Here is a 7,503-nt window from a genome sequence, read left to right as displayed (position 1 = left end):
TCAAAGCATTCATATCCTTTCCTATCATCTCCATCCAAGTCTTCCTAGGCCTACCCCAACCTCTTTTAACTAATATATTTTCCCATTTCTCCAACCTTCTAACTGGAGCATCATTAGGCCTTCGCCGAATATGTCCAAACCACCGTAAACGATTCTATCGCATCTTATTTTCAATGGGTGCAACACCTACCTTCTTACGTATCTCCTCGTTCTGAATCTTATCTTTTATTGTATTTCCACACATCCATCTAAGCATCCGCATCTCAGCTACACTCATTTTTTGAATATGATGTCTCTTGGCAGCCCAACATTCCGTACCATATAGTAAAGCGGGTCTAATAGTCGTCCCATAAAACTTTCCCTTCAACCGCAATGGCATTCTACGATCGCACAACACTCCAGTTGCACTTTTCCATTTCATCCACCCAACCTTTATCCTATGATTTACATCTCCATCAATTTCTCCATACTTTTGAATGATGGATCCCAAATATTTGAAATAATCATTCACCGATATTTCTTGCTCACCAAGCTTCACTACACTCCCATCACTACTTCGTTGCTTACTAAACCGACATTCCATATATTCAGTCTTACTCTTACTCAACTTAAAACCTCTAGCTTTCAATGTCTGTCTCCATAATTCTAACTTAGCATTAACCCCAGCTCTAGACTCATCAATCAAAACAATATCATCAGCAAACAACATACACCACGATACATTTTCTTGAATTGATCTCGTAAGCTCATCCATCACTATCGCAAATAGGAAAGGGCTTAAAGCAGATCCTTGATGTAACCCAACCGTTATCGGAAAATTGGTTGTCACCCCTCCACAAGTGCGGACATTGGTTACTACTCCTTCATACATATCTTTAATTATACTAATGTACTTGAGAGAAACACCTTTCTTCATCATTGTCCACCAGAGAACGTCCCTAGGTACTCTATCGTATGCCTTCTCTAAATCAATAAAAACCATATGCAAATCTTTGTTCCTCTCTCTATATCTTTCAATAAGTTGTCTAAGAAGATGAATAGCTTCCATAGTTGATCTTCCAGGCATAAAACTAAATTGATTCTCCGATATCATGACAACCTTCCTCAACCTAGACTCAATCACCCTCTCCCAAAGTTTCATAGTATGACTCATGAGTTTTATACCACGATAGTTTGTGCAATCTTGTATATCACCCTTATTCTTATATAAAGGCACCAAAGTACTCTTCCTCCACTCATTAGGCATCTTATTTGTTCGCCAAATCAAGTTAAAAAGATTTGTCAACCATTCTAAACCTTTCTTTTCCAAGCATTTTCAAGCCTCGATAGGTATACCATCTGGGCCAACTGCCCTTCTTGATTTCATTTTCTTTAAAGCCTCTGCAATTTCTTTCTTTTGAATCTTGCGCATGAAGTCACGATTTATCTCATGAAAAGGAATGAAGAAGTCTCCAAGATCTTAAGCATGACTATCATTAAATAGCTTATCAAAATAATCTTTCCATCTCTACTTAATCTCCTCATCTTTGACTAAAACCCTTTGCGTTTCATCTTTGATACATCTAACCATACCCAAATCCCTCGATTTCCTATCTCTCATCTTTGCAAGCCTATAAATATCCTTCTCGCCTTCTTTGGTATCCAACTTGTCATAAACCTCCTTATATACCTTAGCCCTCGCGTTTCGAACTACTTTTTTAGCTTCCTTCTTTGCTATCATATACTTCTCCAAATTCTCATTATCCCAACTCTTACTTAGATTTCTATAACACTCTCTTTTAACCTTAATAGCTAATTTGACATCCTCGTTCCACCATGATGTATCCTTACCTAGTGGTGCACCGCCTTTAGACTCACCCAATACCTCCTTAGCCACTTTTCTCATGCCACCCGCTATCTTATTCCACATTGATTCTGAATCCTCCTCGAGACACCAATCAACTTCCTTAACTACCTGCTCTACAAACATTCCTTGTTTAGCTCCTTTCAGTGCCCACCACTTAATTCTAGGATCTATCCTATGTCTATCCCTTTTGCGGCATTGTCTAATTCTAAGATCTAAAATTAAGACTCTATGTTGTGTAGCTACACTTTCTCCCGGTATAACCTTACAATCGATGCAACAACCCCTATCTCTCTTTCTAAGTAGGAAAAAATCTAGCTGACTCGTATTAACCCACTTTTAAATGTTACTAGGTGAGACTCCCTCTTCCTAAACCAAGTGTTTGCTAAGATCATATCATAGGACAAACAAAAATCTAAAATCCTTTCTCCACTTTCATTTCTTTCTCCTATACCATAGCCTCCATGGATACTCTCAAATCCATCCCTACTAATGCCTACATGTCCATTAAGGTCACCGCCGATGAAAAGCTTTTCTCCATAAGATAACCCTTGTACTACTCCATCTAAATCTTCCCAAAATTGATGCTTAATGGAATCATCTAAACCTACTTGAGGTGCATAAACACTAATAATATTAATAATATCCGTACCTAATACTAATTTAATAAGTAAAATTCTATCACCCTTCCTACGGACCTCAATTACATGATCTATAAACTGACGACTCATAACAATCCCTACTCCATTCCTATTCCTATTTATTCTTGTATACCAAATCTTATATCCCCAAGGTTCTATCACTTTTGCTTTCTCACTTACCCATTTGGTCTCTTGTAGACATAAAATATCAATCTTTCTCCTACACATAACATCTACTAACTCTACCAACTTACCAGTTAAAGACCCTATGTTCCAAGTGGCTAACCTAATTTTATGGTCTTGGACTAACTTCTTTACCCCCACCCGTCCAACAAAGTGAGGGAACCCTTGCCTATTTGACACCACACCCGGGCGCCGGTGTGACGCGTCGCTTCTGGGCGACGACCAAGCAACCCTTGCCCATTTATCACTGACTCCGGGCCTAGAGAGTACAACGCGTCGCTCAGTAGGGAACGCCCCAACGAAATTCTCATATTGGTTCATTTTCATAGGGTATGACTAAGTTTTTATGCTGGCTGTCACAGGCCTACCGCAACCCTCCTCCTTTATCCGGGCTTGAGACCGGCAGTGTATAACTAAACAGTTATACACATGCGGAGTTAAAAAGTGGTCACAAGCCTGACTAATGAGCCAAAGTGTCTTTTTTTTTTTTTGCCTAGTTAGTTATATTTATATATTTTATATATTCACAAAAACTGATATTTTTTTGAACCTCCAGAGAAGAACAAGCCTTTTTTAGAACATCACAAGGTCTTCCCTTGCTGTCGTTTTCCCAAGAACAAGATTTGAGTTTGATGGCTCCTTTTTATATGTTTTGATTTTCATATTTGTACATTTATTTTATTGTTACTTTTAAATATTATGTATACCAAGAATTTTTCATACTTCGTACAAAACTATAAAGCCTAACAATTACATTGCTTGTCAAGAACAATATCAGAACAAAGTTTTTTTTAAGGCTTCAAAATAGTAGAAAAGATTTTTTCAATGAAAAAACATGAGCTCAGTCGCTGTGCTCCCTCACTCATTATCTCGCTATGCGAGCTCTATCATTCGATTGATTTGCTCCCTTTTTTTGCGTCCCAACGAGCAAAGCCCTAAAATTTTGCTTTGCTAGTGCTTTTGAGTAAACTTCATCCAAGAAAGTCTTGTACTCCCTCTTCTGGAATTTCACACATATTCTTCTATTTCTTTCTTCTTTTAGTAAGCAGGTTGGGCCCACAACAACGTCGGGATAGCGAGCCTTCTTTCTCAAGTTGGCAGAGTCAAAAGGGTGTGACTGTTGTAGACTCTCCTAAAAGAAGAAAAACATTGACGTCTGCTTAAGCCCCCCACCTCGCACAAGTAGTTTGTGCATACCTTGCTTAAGGGTTTTCATCTTCTATCCAAGCTAGAGAGACAAGTTTGATACTAAAGAGATAAAAAGATGGCTGGCAGACTCGTTCGCTGGCCCACTTCGATATCTCTCTCTCTCTTTCAAGAAAGTATCACACATTGTAGGCCACTGATTTTTTGAAGCCTTACAAAAATATGCCTACTTGTTGTAATGGGACCATTGAATAGCCGATCTCCACTAAGCAAAACGTGTATATTACATTTATAAGGTTAGTTTCATGAAAAAAAAAATAGCATAGTGTATGAGTGGGCACTGTTGTTTGCTGATGATATTGTTTTGATTGATGAGTCTAGAGCTGGGGTTAATGCTAAGTTAGAATTATGGAGACAGACATTGGAAGCAAGAGGTTTTAAGTTGAGTAAGGGTAAGACAAAATATATGGAATTGTCGGTTTAGTAAGCAATGAAGTAGTGGTGGGAGTGTAGTGAAGCTTGATGAGCAAGAAATACCGGTGGATGATTGTTTCAAATATTCGGGATCTATCATTCAAAAGTATGGAGAAATTGATGGAGATGTAAATCATAGGATAAAGGTTGGGTGGATGAAATGAAAAAGTGCAACTGTAGTGTTGTGCGATCGTAGAATACCATTGCGGTTGAAAAGAAAGTTTTATAGGATGACTATTAGGCCCACTTTACTATATGGTACGGAATGTTGGGCTGCCAAGAGACATCATATTCAAAAAATGAGTGTAACTGAGATGCGTATGCTTAGATGGATGTGTGAAAATACAATAAAAGATAAGATTCAGAACGAGGAGATACGTAAGAAGGTAGGCGTTGCACCCATTGAAAATAAGATGAGAGAGAATCATTTACGGTGGTTTGGACATATTCGGCAAAGGCCTAATGATGCTCCAGTTAGAAGGATGGAGAAATGAGAAAATATATTAGTTAAAAGAGGTCGGAGTAGGCCTAAGAAGACTTGGATGGAGATGATAGGAAAGGATATGAATGCTTTGAACCTCACCGAGGACATGGCATTGAATAGAAATGATTGGAGGAAAAGGATTCATGTGAGAAGACCCAGAATTATTTTCTTTTTTGGTTCATATCGCCGACCCCAATTGTTTTGGGATGAAGGTGTAGTTGTTGTTGTTGTTGTATGAGTGGGCACTAGCACAAACTCATGGTATGACTCTTTGGGAACTGGTATTTGGGATGAAAGTTTATGCATTTGATAAGAACTTAGTCAAACTACCTTGGTGGTAGATGTTTGGGATAATAGCATTATAAAAACGAGTCTATGCATATGGAAAAGAAGGTGACTACCACCTCATAAAAGTGGTAGCTGCCAAATATAGAAATGTGCTGCCGCCACTTTCTCAAATGCATCATTTTTTAAAGACCCTTCTTTCTTGGTGCTTTGTTGTTAATGCTTTTAGTCACCAATACGAGACCATTAGCCCTTTGTGTTCAACCACACTTGGTCCCATGCATCATTCGAGGCCGTACTGTCCTTTGTAAAATGACGCTTATTCGAAAATGCCTCACACTTTACTGAAATCTCCTCATATTCAAAATTTTGATTTTTGAATTTTTAGGATAATTTTACCCTTTCCTTACATTCATATATATATATATATATATATATATATATATATATATATATATATATATATATATATATATATATATATATATATATATATATATATATATATATAATGTGTGTGTGTGCACGCGCGCAAACCTCTTGATGTTGACACAAATATATTGCTAACCTCGTTAAGTTTGCACAAATATGTGGTGAACCTCCAGACGCTTGCACAAATATATTGAGAACCTCCTGACATTCATACAAATATGTTGCTAATCTCGTCGATAATTTTAACCATATTTAGAGGTTCCCAACATATTTGTGCGAATGGCAGGAGGTTTGCATGTGAACGGCAGAGGAGGTTCATATTATATATGTGTGTATGAATGTGAAAAGGTTCCCAAAGGGTAAAAATATCCTATTTTTTTTTAAAAATCAGACATGAGAGAGATTTTGGCAAATTGTGAGACATTTAAAAAAACATGCCATTTTACAAGGATATTACGGTCACTTCTGGTGATTTAATCCATTAACAAAAAGGATTGCTAAATAGAAAAGAGTTCTACTTTGATCACCCAACATAATACTAATACTGAACAGAATCATGTCAGGTCGTCCCATAAACAAATATCAACGAATAGAGAATAAGAATAACTTAGAAGTCTGCCATCAAATTATATTCACATATGCAAAAAGTCACGGTCCAAACTATTTCCTAACATTAATGGCTGCAATTAGTCAATATGAGAGATTTGGGATCCAGCCAACTTGATTAGATTATAGCTATCCATAGCTATCATGAGACTACAAGACAAGGACAATTCAAGTGTGGCAAAACAATAGAGTGAAGAGAAGAGTCCAGCTTTAAAGGTTTTTTTTTTCATGTTTTCCTGAAATCCGATCGTATAGATGTGTTTATACATGTTTGATTTTATAGGAATCAACTCTTGGATCACCCGGTTCCAAGGTAGTTTTTTATAAAGTTTAAAAACCGATGGCCTAAGATTTTCATAAATATTAAATGCTTAAAAAATCATGTTTTTTATAAAAAAAATGATCTAAGTGTGATCCAGCCAACTTTGATCAAATTATAGCAATCAAGAACTATTATAAGACTACAAGACAAGGGCAATTGAAGTATGGCAAGATAATGGAGTGAATACTATAAAGTGTTTTTTTTTGTTTAAATGGCAACTTAAGGTTGCATAAAAGGAACGAGAAGCATAAGTGCAAAACCAAGGGAAAGGGAAAACACCTCATTTGTTTCATGCAGCATTCATGAAAAAGTACTAAGCAGGCAATCCTTTCTCTTTTTTTCACCTTGAATGAAACAAACATCAAATCATCATCATAGTGAAAAGTGTCTAGTACAAGTAGGCCCAAATTTTCATACCACTTACCATAAAAACTTTTGTGTGAATCCTTTCATAATTGATACCTCCTTCCATCAAAACATTCTCATGAAAAGAGCGAAATGCAAGCCCTTTTTACCCTTCCATAAGAGTGAAACAAAAGAGGGAGAAAACATAAAAAAATGATCGTATTGAGCTTGTAAAATGATATGCTCTGCGAAATGACTATCAATTTGCCTAAACCCCTCATATCCAAAGTCTTTGATTTTCAATTTTTTAAGGGTTTGTTTGCCCATTTGTAAATATGGTACGAACATCGCAAATCATATTTGTAAATGTCACTCAAAATGTGTGAATCTCCTTTAACTAAATACACCTGACGTATGTCTGCAAACACAAAATGACTTTTGCAAATAATTTCTGTGAATGTCCTCAAAATATGTAAACTTATTTTAACTAAATACTTAAACATAGTACAACCTTTGCAAATAATTTGTATGAATGTTCCCAAAATGTGTGAACCTTCTTTAACTAAATACTTCTTATGTACCTTCTCAAACATAGTACGATCTTCACAAATAGTGTATGAATGTCCCCAAAACGTGTGAATCTTCTTTAACTAAATACTCCTGACATACCTCCACAAACATGACGTACCTTAGTAAACATAATATGACATTTGCAAATAATTTGTGTGAATGTTCGCAAAAT

This window comes from Nuphar pumila, chromosome 7 (assembly GCF_984573655.1).
Source record: "Nuphar pumila chromosome 7, dmNupPumi1.hap1.1, whole genome shotgun sequence".
NCBI lineage: Eukaryota > Viridiplantae > Streptophyta > Magnoliopsida > Nymphaeales > Nymphaeaceae > Nuphar > Nuphar pumila.
The sequence above is the reverse complement of the archived record's forward strand: the minus strand, read 5'-3'. Positions refer to the sequence as shown.